Raw genomic sequence first — 16,624 nt, 5'->3', positions numbered from 1 at the left:
TAGGATATTTTTCTTATATACTTATCTTTATCACTTGATATCGTTCCTATTACAGGTCTGAATAATTCTTACTTAACTATAACATGTATTGGTACACATCTTCCAATATGATATCTTTCTTATGGTTGTATCCTCTCTTTGGACTACCATGTATTGTATACCAGCTGTGATCTACTCATTTATTGTTTTAAGGACTTAATGATGTGCTACATGTTTAGGATTCTCTAACTAACTTCACTTAGGAAAGTAGGTAAGAAGGGTTGACTCAAGTGTGTCAGGATTATTCTCAAGTGAATATCCATCTCAAGTCATAAGAAATATTTGTTTTAGCTAAGACTACTTCCTATAGACACTACCAATCCTATAGGTCTCCTTTAAAGGGTTTTAATCCAAGGGTCAAAGCATTTGCTCTGATACCAACTGTGGTGACCCGGCATACCACTGCATGGTGTAGTATGCAAGTCTGATATAACACCAATGAAACACTGTTCCACTAGTATTATATCGCTCGAGTGGTACAACGAAACATATGCGGGTCCAAGGCATGTCTATAGAATTACATACGGACTCGTTACAGAAGATCAGCATAGCCTCCTACTTTACAATGAGGTAAATCTGCAAATAAACTCCAGAAGAACGACTCGTGGTCTAAGCCTATCACGAACTCTATTTGTAGAGTATTTACCTAGCTATAGAGGCTATGAATAGATTCTAGCTAAATAGGAGCTAAGTTAAGGAAGCTAGTTCCCTTCTATTACTAATCTAGGTCTTCTCCTTGTTGGATGTAGGGGTTGACTCCTCTGACAGGGTCCTGTCTCTCGAAGTAGTTGTTGACTCCTTGGTCTTCAAGTTGCACTGTAGATCCTCCTTCGGTGCCTCCATATCTAAGCAGGGGATTTAAGAGTGGGATGAGTACGAGCGTACTCAACAAGTTCATTATAGGAAAGAGGTGTTTAATGCACTAGCTACGGCATTAGACCGTAAAGTCTAATACCAATGCAGGTTTTCATAATCATTTCTTCAAAAGGTTGCTTTTATTCAGAAGAACTATGTCCGTCAGCCTTCACCGGTTTACTAGAACTTCATGGAGTTCCTTTCCGACAGCGTTCGCAGTTCCATATCCCGGAACAGGGAGTGACTGGTCACGATTCGTTACACTCTGCAGAGGTGTGTTGCTTTACCCATAAGAGATCTTAACCTTGGTGCCAACCGAGTCTAGTTCTCGTCCACACTTCCTTTGGTGTGAGGCCCGGTATAAGGTCTAGCCAATCATGTTCCTCCGCTACCTCGAACACCCACCCGTTGTTGCATGCCCCGACCCTGGGTCCACACCGGTCCCATTATTCCCGTAGATTTCAGGGTGGACCCCGACCACGACGACAGTGCTGGGCTCTACCATACACTCCTACGCCGGTAGCTGCAACCCATCATAGACCGCATTACTGTGGGGAATTAGAATGGGATCCCCACCCTCCGGTTGTTCCGCAAGACACAACTGCTACGGTAAGCATTGCATTACCGTGGGGATTTAGAATGGGATCCCCACCCTCCGGTTGTTCCGCCGGATACAACCGCTACGGTAAGCGCATCCGTTGATGAACGAGAGGTGGAAACACTTTTGACTACTCCGTCCCACTCCGGATCTTATGGTTAACACGGGTATTACGGCACAAGAATCACTGGCGACATTTGTTGTTTAATCCTAGATGGATATAAACCCGTGCAATGGAACCTCCACCATATCAACACATACCATGGTTCCATTGCCCACCACATAGTCATATTCATAGTTATGAAAATAGTATTTTTGATTTTTTATGCAAGAGTGATAAGTATATTACTTTGCAAGTAATTTGGTAAAAATACTCAAATGACATGAGCAAGCGATGAACTTGCCTTTCTTGACTGCAAGATTATGCAGGCAAGGTCTTCGATACGCAATAACTCCAAATTCTGAAATAGCATCATCATCCGGTAAGGACGATGTTTAAAAGATTGGCAAGGATGCAATAATGCAGAAATATGAGATGCAATCGCTCTAAACGTGACCTAACCCCAATGATTTAGGATTATTGAGTTATAATGCTTGGTTTAGGGTGTGTTGCACTTTTAGATGGTTCACAAACAAGGTTCTTATTGAGGTTTGATTACTTGGTATTATAAATAAGTAGTGGAATGTATAATAACAATCAAACACACCAGGGCATAGTAATTGTAAAATAAATGAAGAGCAGTTGTCAATTTTAAGTCATGTAGTGCATGGTTGATGATTACTTGTTATATACTTTAAAAGAATAACTTTTGGAACATGTTCTTTAATAAAGAACATGTATGATAATTAGGTTTGTGGGGTTCTATGGTTTTCTATGGTTCTAATTGGTTTCTGGAGTAAGTAGTAGATGGATCACAACCTAGTTGGATTCATCAACACCTAGGGCTTGTAAGGTTGAGTTAAGCCTAGGCATCCTAAGCAATTATCTATAAATATTTGCCATCAAGGTTGGTATACCTTGTTGGTGATAGCTAGCTAGGGCTTATAGGTCCTATAAGGCAGGATTGATGATGATTCTTTATTTTCTTCAAAAGAATAACTTTTGAAGAACATACTTCTTAAGGAATAAGAAGTAGTGCAATAATGTTTAAGGTTGTCTAGGGTTTACTATTTTATCTGCTAAGTAAGAAATAGTTGGCTCCTAGATATGTTTGTTTATAAGTATCTAACACTTGTAGGATTTAGTGGAGTATGGTATATAAAATGTTGGATAGGGTTGCTATTATGGTTCCTCCTAAGGGTGTGTTGCTAGATAAGGTTGATTAGGGTTAATAACCTTGGGAATAGAAACTAGGGTTAACACATAGGTGGTCCTATTAGATCATCTACTTTTATTTGGATGAGAATTTAAGATACCAATTTTATTAGTGATAGGGCTCCTATAGTTTATGTGGTCATGATCATGCATTTAGTTGATAATTATGGATCTATGAATGGAAATAAATTACCATGATTACATGTTATAACTAGGTTTTAGGTTTAGAAGCAATTTGGGATCCATATAAAATAATAGGATTAGGGTTTGGTGCATAAGAGTTTTAGGATTTTAGAGTTGCACATGGAATGATGAAGTTATAATTTTTTATTCATATAGGATCTAGGATTTCTTAACTACTAAATAGTTCTTAGGTTAATAACTTCATTATAAAGTTAAATTTTTTAATAACTTTGAAATAAAAATAATATTGGATTTGACATTTTATTATTTTTTTAAAAAACAACTTAATAAAATATGATAATTACTATTAGGTTTAGGGTTTTTAATTAATAGTTAAAAGTAATGGTCAATTAGGATTTTCATATGCTTAAACATAACCATAAATAAACAATTGTGGTATTATACGAAAGTTTTAATACAAAGTAATATTTACTATGTTCTTGATGTGAAAAATAGAAATAAGAAGATTATATTTTTTTAATATTTCTGTCTTAATAGTTTAAGATTTAAGAATTGATTTTCTAGAATTAGTGAAGAGTTCATATTATTTTTCTTTGGCTTTTTTAGTATTTGTTTCTGTTTTCACTTGTATTTAGAAATTCTTAATTTTATGAACAATTTTCTTATATTTGGAGTTTCTCATGACTTGATTTATTTAGAAGATAAATCAATAAACAAAAATAGTTAAATGGTTAGATGGGCTGGCCCAATTGGTTTGACCCAAACCTGGTCCGATCTAGTTGGCTTGGTCGAGGACGGGCAAGACCCCGACCCGACCCTTCTCTCTCGCTCACCTCTCCCATACGCACGCACACGACCCCCTTTCTCTCTCGTGATGACCATGCCTCTGCAGCGTCGCCGCTCTCTCCTGGCTGCCTCCGGCCCACTCCGGCGCCGCCGCAGGCCGGATTGTGGGGACCCCGAACTAGCTGTCCGAAATACCCTGTTATGTATACAGTTCACGTTCCCATGATCAATGTGCCGTGAACACATAACCGAACTGATATCAAATTACATCATCCTTTACAAAACGAAATAAGAAAATTACAATAAGGTCACATGACCCATCTTTACAAGATAGCCTCGAAGGGCCTAATCTAATCATCGTAGTAGCGTAATCACTTCAGCGACGTAGAGCCCAAGTCATCTGCCTTAACCCTACGAGCAACTGACTGGGAAGACGTTCCTAGCTCGCATAGACGTCGTCAACTCCTTCTTCATCCGTCGAACTCCTTCAAGTCTGGCCAAGTAAATAGCCAGGGACAAAGCCGTGAGTACATTGGAACTGTACTCGCAAACCATCAAGAAGGTGATAACAATTCTAACTAGAGAAGACAAGAGACAAGAGCTAATTTCTCTTGTGGAAATAGCATGAAGAAGAGAATAGTTTCTCTTGTGGTTATAGCATCCCAACTTCGCAGTTGAAGGGGACACTAAGAGGGTTCTATGACATCTCTATATCTTTGTGGAAGAAGATACTTCAAAAGAGTTCCACAACATAAAACACTAGGAAGGGTCACCCTCTTTTGTTTCATTTTCCTCGACCATCTCCACATGGTCGGCACACCATCTTTCCCGTACCCTTCCGGTACTTCCAACACACATTTCCTTTGGAAATCATTTTCAAAACCAAAAATCGACACAGCCTCCGTAACGGCCATCCCAACCGTCCATGACCGCGGACGCGGCTATTCGAATAGTTTTGACTCTGCAGAGTTTGCACACTTTCACCACAACTATCCGGATACCTATCGTGTGGGCATCATCCCCGCATAACGACATATGCCACGACGGATACCCGGACATAACCTTTCGCCCATTCGACTTAACACGAGGTCCTACCCTATGGAGTATGTACCTCCCCGGCACCGTGGCAGCTCACCTCCTCTAGAGCGTGGCTCCACCGCCAAGCCAGGAGACCCATAGTGTCTTCCGGACGGGTCAGCCCCGAAGGCCTCCCGTTATACTATTGTCCCAACCTCGACAACCCGGACTCGGGGTAACCGTACCCTTGTATAGTTGTGCGGTGCCTCATGCTAAGAAGAACAAACGTCAAGTTAAGCCCCGTGCCCACGTTGGAGTAGCTATGGTTGCGCTGTGTAATTGTTCCGGGCGAATACAAAGAACCATGTGTCGTTTTTCTCAAAACCCAAGTCACACACACATTCCTTTTCTCAAACATCTTTGACAAGATCTTTTTTTTCCTTCATAAACCATACACTTGGGTAAGGTTATCTCACCCAAGGTTTTCATAAACATTTACAACAAGGTAAACCTTGAGGGGTTCCCAACCTAAAGTTTTATGTAAGAGCTAAGATACATTGATGGAACGATGCTAGCCATCATACCACTAAGGAGATGATAATTGAGGTGTCAAGGAGAGCATACATACTTAGAATAAGCATGCATAGGGACAACATAAGTAGGATGATTCAACAAGGGTCATGATGTTAATCATCATACCGCTAAGAAGATGATAATATAGATGGTCAAGGGGCATACATGCTCGGGGTGTGCATGCATAAGATCAACAAGGGGTTCAACATACTCGAGAGTAAGTATGCAGAACATCAACAAGGGGTTCAAGAAGGGTGTCAAGAGGTCGACACACACAAGATAAGTGGGCATACCCATCACATTTAGAGGGTACACCAAGATCATGGTGTTGACAACCACCATTTACAAAAAGGGGTTTGTCGGCGAGGTGCCAAAGAGAGTAAACATGCTCACGGTAAGCATGCTCCAACAACAAAAGTAGAAATCACACAAGATAGATCGAGAGACAATAATAATAACAAAGTAACCACAACATGTGATTCAATACTCAGAGATCAAGAGATGGCTTGCCTTGGCTTATTTGTCCCTGGACTTCTTCAACTTCATCAATATAAGAATACCAACAATATAAATAAAATCCTTGTCCGATCCACTTCTTCTTCTCCGGAATCGTTCGCAGCTATCGTCGGAAAATATAAAAGGAACACAATCAATCACATTGCACCAATCATAACAACATTCAACAATCAACAAACAATAGCTAACCACTTTACTAAGTGCTATCATACCAAGAACTTATAGTTTCTTCAATTCATTTTAAAAGAAAACCAAATTATCTTGCTTAACATAGGCATGAGAGCATTAAAGTAGCAATTGCCTCTCTGGTTATTACCATGGCATAAACTGAATATCCTCTGGTAGATGACACCACAAAGAAGTTAAGTGCATTGGTTTGGCATCAGAAACACACATATTTTATTTTCAAACCTTTTTGGAAAAGTAGAAATCAATTCTCCTAATTTAATTTGCTCACATAACACTAGTCAAGATAGGAGGTCAACACTACACCACACTATTTGAAAACATAACCAAAACAATAGAACTTGGCCTAAGTTGCAGAAGGTTTTGTTTTTTTTTCAAGAATAAAACATAAGTTGACCACTTTTAAAATGAAAAGAGGTGGCCAAAGATTTTAATAAACAAAAAGGTTTGGTTCAACAATTCATGTGACACACACATATTACTAATAGAAACAAATATGCATTAACCGAGACTAGTAATATTTTTCCTAGATGCCCAGTACTAAAACAAGACTATCCTAATTGGAATCACCCAAAAATTTTAAACCTATAATTTTAGGAATTTTCTGGAGTCTGCAGTACACTTAGAACACTTTTAATTCACCAAAAATCGTACGAAAATCATAAAAATATGAGACCAGTGGCATTAGAAAGATAATGAAATTTATAAACTAATGCAATTGGTTTCACTCGAATTGGGTTTGTGGATCTCAAGTTATACTCAAAACAGTGCTACTGGTTTTTAACAAAATGTTTCAGCAATTCGAATTTTAAAACTGGGCGGGAAACACCTGGGCTGTGCAGATTTGAAATAGTGGGCCGGCCCAGGATGGTTCCAGGTGGAGGGATGGAAATAAAAGAAAATAAAAAGAAAGGGGAGAGGGGCCCGGGTGGGCCAGCCTGCATGGCCAACGTGGCCAACGTGGCCCATGCAGACGCACGCGACCAGCGGATCGTGGCCGGGGTCGTCTCTTTCCTTCGTCTACGCACGCGCGCGGTTCTGGGAGAAAACGGAGGCGTCTGGGGGCTCACCGGCGGGCTGGAGGGGACGGCAGCGATGGCGGGCGGGGATGCAGCGGGTTGAGGCGGCCCGGCGCGCGTCCAGGGCGCTCTCGGCGCCATCCTCTCGTCCGGCAGCGGCTGCTCCCGACGGCGCCATGCTCGCAGCAGCTTTCGGACAGTAGAGGTGGCGGCAGCTCCGGCGGACCTGGAAGGTGCGGAGGCACTGATTAGGGCCAGAGAAAGACGGGAAACACGATGGGACTGAGAGAGGGGTGTGCGAACAGCGGGGGTGAGCTCGACGTGCTCGTCACCCTCGCAGTGACCACGGGCAGCGGGGCGGTTACATCGAGCAGCGGTAGAAGGGGAGCGTTGCAGCATCTCTGGTGGTCAGGAGGTGAGAGTGGAGATGGAGGGAGGTGAGCGAGGGCAGGGCTTTTTATAGCCCCGGGGCGGGCTCACGGTGGGCTGGGTGCACACATCGTGGTGACCACGTCCAGACCGGCACGGGTGAGTGGGGTGTGGTGCAAACGAGGCCTCGGGAGCGTGCACGACGTGAATAGAGGTGCCATGACACCATCATGGCGCAGCCTCGGGGCCTGGGGCGCTCGATTCCTTCTTGACCAAGACGTGGTGACCACCAGGTTGGCATGCTCGAGTGGGAGGATGGGGAGCCTTGGGGTACGGGGGAAAGGCACAGGAGGGTTCCAAGAAACAAGGGAGAGGTGCTGGACATGATTATAGGTGTAAGGGGGCAGGTCTAGGTCGTTTTGTCAAAGGCTATGCCATTAATGGCATTGGGAAGGAGGAGAAGGCAATGGTGGTGGAGGGGTATAGGGCTCATCTAGGGTTGCAGGTTGGAGAAGTAGAGATGCAGGTGAGTGTCTTCCCAAGGTGGAGCAAGAGAGAGAGAGGGAAAGAGAGAGGGGGGGAGTGATGGCCATATTGACATAATCATGGCCGGCCCCTTTTTCTTTGCCAAGCAAGACCAAGTCACAAGTGAGACTAAATGTCCAAGAGAGTTGTCCAGATGTGGTGATGATGATGGTTTAGATAATAGTTGTGCAAGGCTAAGAGGAATGGTGAGTGAAGTAACCGAAACTTAACAAGAGTGGGTATGATAACATAAACTATCAGAGATGAGGTCAAGGTGATGATGGTAAATCAAAGGTGAGTGCTATGAGGTGGATGAAGAACATAAGTTGCTATTTAAATTTTTTTTTGAATGAAAGAGTGGGCATCTCTTACTATGTGAGAGTTGATCAAATTATGAAAGGTGTTTACATTGATCTTGCCTTTTGAAATTTTTGAAAGAGACAAGAATATATTTTAAAACAAATTTGGTCTACTTGCATACAAAGCATAGTAGAGTTTTCTCCAAGCTATATGGTAATAAGAAGGTGCAAGAAATGGTGTATGTATGTACCATGCATTTGGTTAAATAGAAAGAATCGATTAAATACTCTAATAGAAAGTATTTTTGGGTAGAAGGAAAAGAGATGATACAAGACACCATCCACATTACTTATTTTGATTGAGAAATTTAAAATTGAAAGGCTTTGATAAAAATAGGATTAGTTTTGTAGTGATAATTAGAGAATAGGATTTTTGCAAAATAAAATATTTTGGGTGAAGTGATCTCAAGGGTAGAGGGTGGCTACATAATGTGGCTACCATCTTCACTCTTGGTTTTGTAGAGATTAAGCTTGGAGTAAAGAAAAACAAGGGGTATAAGTGAAGGAAGTGATCTAGAGCTGAAATAATGGATAGGGTATAAGACCAAGTGAATATAAGAATTTCAAGGGTAGAATGGGACATGCAAGACGTGGAAGTTGTAGAGGGTGTTGCATAGATGATATCCATGCATTGAGTTCACCAATAACAATTGAGGGTGCTTAGAGATCAACTGCCAAAGTTTGGATATTTTAAACCTGCCGAAACATCTTATTGACTAGGCTTCAAAATCAACAAGGATAAGAGGGTGTATGAGTGATCTGGTTCAAGGCAAGGACATGCTTGGGAAGTGCTCAAGACAAGGTAGGTATAGGACCAAGTGAGATTCATTGGATGGAAAAGGATTTCTTAATCGAAAGGCTCCAAAATGGAACCTGAAAACAGATTTAGGTCTTAGCCAAATTTAGTGAGGCCTTAGGGTTTTGACTAGGGTATAAGAGAGAAGGTTGTAGTAAAAAGGAAAACAATTTTTCCTAAACCACACAGGTGTTTTATTAGGTGAGTTGCTGGTTTTACCACTAGGGGTGTTGATCTTTGAGGTAGCTCAAGACAAAACTCAACAAGCAAATCAAGACAGTTCATCTACCAATAGATCAAAGCAATCCATTATAACAAACAGATCAAGGCAATTCATCTAATTAGTTTATAGAAAAAGTTTTTGTTCCCCCTAATTTTTTTGCACTAAGGACAACTAAACCAGGTTGCAAAAGTTGGGGTGTGACACGGATCTTCTCCGTCTCCTCATGCTTTTCGAAAACCTCTCTTCGATTTGATTTCCATGGCCCCAGTTGCTCGCCCACAACCCTGGAAACCCTAGTGGTCACCGGCAGTTCTACCGTTTCCTGCTGCTGCTCTGGCCGTCGCCGGTCTCCTCCTACGACGCCGTTCCCCCGGCGTGGCTTCGCCCCGGACCTCCCTGCCATTTACCGCTGCCTCGGCGCCGCCCCTTCCCCACACGCGTGGCTCACGGTAACCCTAGCCCACGGATGGCTCGGTCGCCGGCGTGTTTCCGCCGCCGCCGCGGCGAGACTGCTGTCATGACGACGAATTGGTGGTGTGGGGGTTGCGGTGTCGTTGTACTCGGTGGAGCGGTGTGGTGTTGGTGGTGACTATCGCATCCTCGACGCCGGCCGGACGGCGTCTACGACCGCAACCCCGGCGTCGCCTACCACGCCACTTCCTATACCGAGCACCGTGAGCTATTTCCTCTCTATTACCCTATCTATGATTCCGCTGCCATGAGCTGTATAATGTACTTCTTGATAATCCAGTGCTCCTAGTGATCGGTATGGTTGTTGTGCTTCCTAAAGTGCCTCAATGTGGATAATTAACTACCCTGGCATGTGTGTGAACTGCTGTTTCTTATTACTGACGAACTGAACTTCTCCTTTCAGTTAAATTCAATTATACGGTTTGAAAGAAATGGTCTGATAAGGATTCTAGTTTTGTTGGCTTAGACTAGTAGCTCTACTTGCTGCTATATATTTGTGATGCCCCCGGTTTGGATGAGTTACTCATCCAGGCATAAATGAATGACTCCTGGAACTTTGACAGTTCAGTTAACACTTGCTTACTCTTTTAGTGAGATATGCAAGATACAAGTATTATTGCTTGCCGATTGGTGCTTTGCTTAATGGCTTTATCGTGAGCTTGTATGTATGCTTCTATTTGCTTTTGTGGCTGGATCATGTGCATATATGATCTGATCATTGGATTCTGTTTGTGGTGGTAGGATGGATAATTACAGTTCTAGGACATATCTGGTACTAGATAGTTAAACTGAGAAGATCAGATGCTTTACTTGTTGGCTGGCTTATGAGCTTGTGTGTAAAGATTTACCTAAAACTGATAAGAACTGTTATGTGCTTGATACTTGGCTGGGCCTATGATGCATAGGCTGAGGCATGATTGATGATATGAACATATACTAATATGTGGCTTTCTACATCTCTATGAGGATTCAACAGAGCACTTCTCTGCTATTCTGAGAGAAGTAATTCCTTCTAATCCTCCTAGACTAGATCTAGTTGCAGGGTGGTTGGAATTGAATACTGTGTATTATTCCCCTTATTTTCCTAGTGTGGCTATGTAAAGCTAAGAACAGATACTGCATGATCTATTGATTTAAACGTTGTTTTCTACCTGCTGTACTCCATAGCTTTGGCTTGTTGATGCTTGGTCTTCTACACTCTACATCCTATGATAGGCCTTCTCCTCCTTACTGCTGGATCTGCTTCCCGTTGATCTAAATATCCATGGTTAGCTGTGGGGTTTATTTCTATGGGTGCGTCGATATATTCTTTGCAGTTCTTGATGAACTGATTGATGAGCTGCCACTGCTGGGACATGTGCTTGTACTAGGAGAGCTGTTAGAACTGCTTTTTCTGTTGGAATGAATATAGGGTTCAGCTGGGAAAGTTGTGTGCGTGCTAGAAAGGCTGCTGGTGCAGCTGGTGTGTTGTTTATATACAGTTGGGCTACTGCTGTGGTATCGACAACACATGCCCTGTATTCCGTGGATCGTGCTGCTTGCAGGTGGCCCCCTCTCCATGTGTATGTTAACAAGTTGGTTTGCTTCTCCTCCTAGTGCAAGCAACGGTTGAGTGATCTTTATCCCTTGTTAGATCATTCTTTTATGTGCTGCCAAGTGGTTAATCTTTATTGGCTAATATTATGTGAGCAAAATAAATCCAGTGTGACTATTATGTTAATTAAGACTTTGCTTAATTAGCAAGTGGCTTCAAATAAATGGACTATAATCATATTGACTTCTCCATGTCAATACTGATTCAAATAAATAACTTTGTGGGCTTTTTTTAAAGGATTCTAGCTAGATTAGAGGGATTTAATATTGTTGCCTAATGATAAATTAGATCTGGTGCTGCCTCTAGTCCCTTGTTGCCTTCAATTACTCATTTTTGTCTCATGATCAGTGTTGCCTCTCCTGATCCAAGTGTAATCTATTTGTCCCTGTTATTGCCTAAGAAAAACATTTCTCCCTCTAATCACTATTTGGGGATCAAGGTTAGCTCTTGACTCCCATTAGCTAGTTTCCAACATTAAAATGCCTCATCATGGATGATGGCAACATTTTAATATTCACCAACCATTTCTTTTTTTCTTTGTTGTTTGTTTTGCAGGTAAAGAAGAATCAGAAGTTTGAGATCAAGCTTTAGTTTAGGAATTCTTATTATTCTTTTTGTGTTGTTTTATTTCTTTTTGTAACTTGTAACTTTATTGGATAATGTTATTTGTAACAAAGTTTAAATTATTTATTCATTTGGAATTATCAAATGTGTTTACTTTTACATATTATATTATATACTTGTATAAATTCCAAATTCCAATTCAAATTCTTATTTGAATTTATGTCCTTCATATTTGAATTTGAATTCAAATTGTTCTTCTGAAAAACCCATGAATTCACAAAGGTTATGTCGAAATTTGTCGCACTCACATCGATGACTAACTCAATTCCACCGATGCAAGAGAAACCTTGATCACTTTGACAGTTTTAAACAAAAGCGCGAAAATTACCCGGATTTTCTATGCATGAATGCAATGCACACATCTGTTTCCTCTTTTTTTGTAACCCCAAATCCTGGGATATTACACGGCGTCAGCAGCAGGCGCCTTGTTCTATTTGCTCTGGGGCATGAGCTTATCCAGGAACTCAGGCCCGACCTCGGCCTGCAGGGGAGGCACGTGCTCGTGGACCTGTGGTTCGGGGCCAGCTGAGGGAGCGTCTACAGAAGGAAATAGGCAACAAAATATGAGAGACCGGAAGAGGAAACTACCTCAAGCATGGTGAGCTCATCGCCGGAACCGGAAGCCGCGAGAAGAAGAGTTACCAGGGCGCTGAGTGGGGATGCGACCCATCTTGAGATCGTACCAAGGGACGAAGGGATCTGGATCAACCTTGTCCAAAGGGCGCTTCCGGCAAGGGCCTCGTTGATCTGACTCGATGCGAGGGAAGCGGTCCTTGGCCTGAAAGCAAAAAAGAAAAACAGTTAGCCATAGCGTAAAAGTTACCGGTAGAACAACCCGGGGGCGCAATCTCTTACTTCCTTGGTTGGAGGGTTGAGGGAGCTGAGAGGAAGAAAGCCCCACTCCCAGTCATCCGGCATGTCCGTTTGGCATATTTGATTAGCCTTCAGGACCACATCCGCTCTGCTCAAGGGAAGGCCAGCGATCTTGGTGGGATCGCCAGGGCCGTACATCTCGCTTATCTTGTGAGCGCGGCGCTTAAGGGGAAGCACCCGGCGGCAGATGAAGGTGCGGATGATATCATCGGAGCAGATGTTGGTTTCCTTCATCAGCTTCTCCATGTAGCGTACCACCCGGTTCGTCTCTATGTGATCTGTACCGGGGTTGTAGCCCCAGTTGACCTTGGCGGGCGGCGCCGGATTGAAGGGCGGCAGATTAATGAGGTCAGTAGCGCCGTCATTCTTCACGTAGAAGAACGTCGTCTGCCACAACCGGCAAGACTCGAGGCCGTTGAACTTAAAAAAGGGGCTCCCTTGGCGGGAGCCGATGATACAAGACCCGCATTGTACGAGAGGTTTGGGCTTGGGAATATCCTTGCCCTGGACCGAATTGATCCGGATAGAGAAGAAGCGGGCAAAGGTCTCGCGAGCGGGACGGATGCCGATGTAGCCTTCCATGAAGGCGACAAAACAAGAAAGATAAAAAACGGCGTTGCCGGGAAGGTGGTGAGGCTGGAGTCGATAGAAGTCAAGAAAATGGCGGAAGAAATCGGAGGTAGGAAGGCCGAAGCCACGCTCAAAGTGAGCAAGAAAGACAACGACCTCACCGGGTTCGAGCACCGGTTCGATCTCGTCGCCAGGAAGCCGGCAGGAGACCCCCTCCGGTATCCTCCTAGACCGGTAGAGCCAATCAATCTCATGTTGTGTCACGTCGGAACCTCTCCAGGCTACGCGTGTGATACCAGAAAGATCCTTTCCGGGGGCCCGGCTGGAGGTGCCGACCTCTTGGTTTTTGCCGGATTCGGTTTCCATCCGGGCGAGATCTTCGGTCAGCCCGTCGGAAGTGCTACTTCCTTGACTACTAGAAGAGGAGGCGAGAAGAGATTCTTCGCTAGACATGTGGATCTGGAGGACGCCGGTATCTACCGTAAAACAGTTTTCCCCAAAAAGACCCTCGCGCGAAGATCTACGAGTAAGAGAAAAAGCAAAATAAAAAGGAAATAAATACTCTACCGGCCCAAGATCTGGAAAACTAAGAGAAAAGAGGTAAATGCATGTTGGGCCTAACCTGAGGCTGCGGAGGCGCTTAGGGAGAGGTTCACCAAGGAAATGGTGAGCCCCTGGCCGTCGGCGAAGGCTGGCGACGGAGAAGGGCGAGGTCCGCCGGAGGAAGCTCGAATCTATAGCGAGGAAGGAACGCTGCAGGAACTCCGCGCGACGAAGAGCTTCGGCGTAGCGAGAGCAGCGTCGCAACGTCGACAGAAGAAGTGCTCTAGCGGCGACCAGCGGCGACGAGGAAGCAAGGGAGCGAAGGGCTCGAAGTGCTCTGGAAATGGGGGCAAATGCGAAGAAGAAGACGAAGTGGAACCGCTCCGTCCTTATATAGAGAGAAGATATACTGGGCCAAAAACCGTCGGGCCACGGCGGTTCGTGTCACACCCCAAATTCTTGCAACCTTGATTAGTTGTCCAGAATGCAAAAATTAGGGGGAACAAAAACTTTTTATAAAGACTAACTTTGATGAATTGCTTTGATTTGTTGTTAGATGTATTGTCTTGTTTGCTTGTTGAGTTTTGTCTTGAGCTACCCATAGAACAACACCACTGGTGTGAAAACAAATTAACAACTTACTAAATAAAGCACATGTGTGACCCTGGAACATTCTTTTCCTTTCGTAAACCCTATGCTTGCTGTTTTCCCATAAAGTACCTCAACACACAATTTCTAGTCTCAAGAAAAATAGAGAAGCTATGGTCACTCTTGTATTACCTTAACCTCCTTCCAAAGCTACCTCATTTCAAATTTCTTTTAAATTTGAACCAACTGACAAATAGTGATCAAAGCTAATTCAAATAAAGCCCCAAAGTTAAATGGTGTACTCTATACAACCAACACGCCTTTCAAGTCTACCTTCTACATATATGACTTTGGCATAATACAGAGTTCGAGCAAATGCTAACATGGTCATCTTTACCAATTAATTTCCAACTTTATCTCTATTTTCGTTTTACCTGGAAGTCAAATAAAATAAAAGAAGCAACCGAATTTTTTTTTCTGATTTTTTTTTCAAAGTTTGTGGAATAGTGCACCGCTTTTCCCCGTCAGCACTTTGCACTAAAGAAACTACATATCTTATGTCCAAATTCTGGAATCCGTTTTCACACCATATTTTGGAAAATTTTGACCAAAAGCACTCTTTGTCGTTTCCAAAACAACCGCGCTTGCCAATCTCTCTCTTCCTACCAGCAATCTATCTCCAATCTTTGTATCTATTCTGATCAACCATGCACTCTTTTGGCCACGTTGTTTTGGCAAGAAAATAAAAGAGAGATGGAAGAGGTAGTCGTGGCTATGTTTTGATCAAAGCTTGTCTCCATGTTATGCCAGCCCGGCCACCACTTCAACATAGTACACCACACACGTTGTGGACCATCGCAACAATCAGAACACCACGGCTGATACACGTCCAGATCGACTTGTGCACAGCACTCCCGATGAACCGTCCAGGATGCGCTCGCCCGTGCATGCATGAACCAAGTCAGCACCTCTCCCTGGATACTCTCTTCTGGCCCGATCGAACCAACCCGCCAGCCCTTGAACCACACGAACCAGCGAGCGACGAGCAGCTCGAGCTGGAGCATGCACATCCACAACCGTGCGCACGCCCACACCAAACGGCCGTCCTAGGTCGAGCCCGCCCGCGCATACGCCCCCCTTCCCTCTCCCCTGCTGACGCCAGCATGGAGACGTCAGCAGCGCGACGCACGAGGCGACGCCGTGACGCCATCTTTTCGTCGAGCACCCTCTGTGCAGTGGCCCGCACTCCCTCCCGACCGTTTTCCCGCTCAGCGCCTCGCCCCCAAAATCCTAGCGCGCGTAGAGCCGCTCCCGACCGCCCCGGTTGCCCAATGGCGTGCCCATAGACGCGTGCACCGCCGCTCTGGTCCGCGTCCACCATGAGCCTGTCGTCTGCTATAAAAAGCCACCTGAGCCCTCCTCACTCCCTCACACCACTCCCTCCCAACTCCTACCACTTCTCCAGTTCTTCCGAGAGCGTTGCGGCGCATTTCTGGCCGCTGCTCGCCGAAAAGAGCCCTCCCTCTGTCCGTGGTCACCACCGAGTGGCGCGGAAGAACCTCCCGCAACCGCCGCCGTCGTCGACCGTACGAGAAGCTCGCCGGAGAAGAAGCTGTCTGTGCTGCTGCTGGAGCTAGAGGAGCTGCGACCGCGTCTACCTGCTGCTGAATCTCCACGTCGTCTAGGACCACCGGAGGTCGCCGCCAACCTCACCGGACCGGCAACGCCTGCAGAGAAGGAGGCGCCGGGAGGAGCTGCTGTGGGCGCGGAGGACGCTGCCGAGCCCGCCCCTGGACAGCGCCAGGACGCCGCCACCCGCTCAGCCTCCGCCGACGGCCGCTGCATGCCGCAGGTAATCCCGCTGGCAGCCCGTCTTTCTTTCCGCACGCGTGCATGTCTGGAGGAAGACGATGGCTTTTGTCATCCGATCCTCCCGAGCGTGCGCATGCATGCATGGCCCAGGTGGCCACGCTGGCCATGCAGGCCTGGCCCGCCTGGCCCCCTCCTCTTTCCTCTATTTTTATTTTTTTTCCTCCCTCCA

This window comes from Lolium rigidum, chromosome 2, assembly GCF_022539505.1.
Source record: "Lolium rigidum isolate FL_2022 chromosome 2, APGP_CSIRO_Lrig_0.1, whole genome shotgun sequence".
NCBI classification, from domain to species: domain Eukaryota; kingdom Viridiplantae; phylum Streptophyta; class Magnoliopsida; order Poales; family Poaceae; genus Lolium; species Lolium rigidum.
This window is presented reverse-complemented; position numbering follows the sequence as displayed.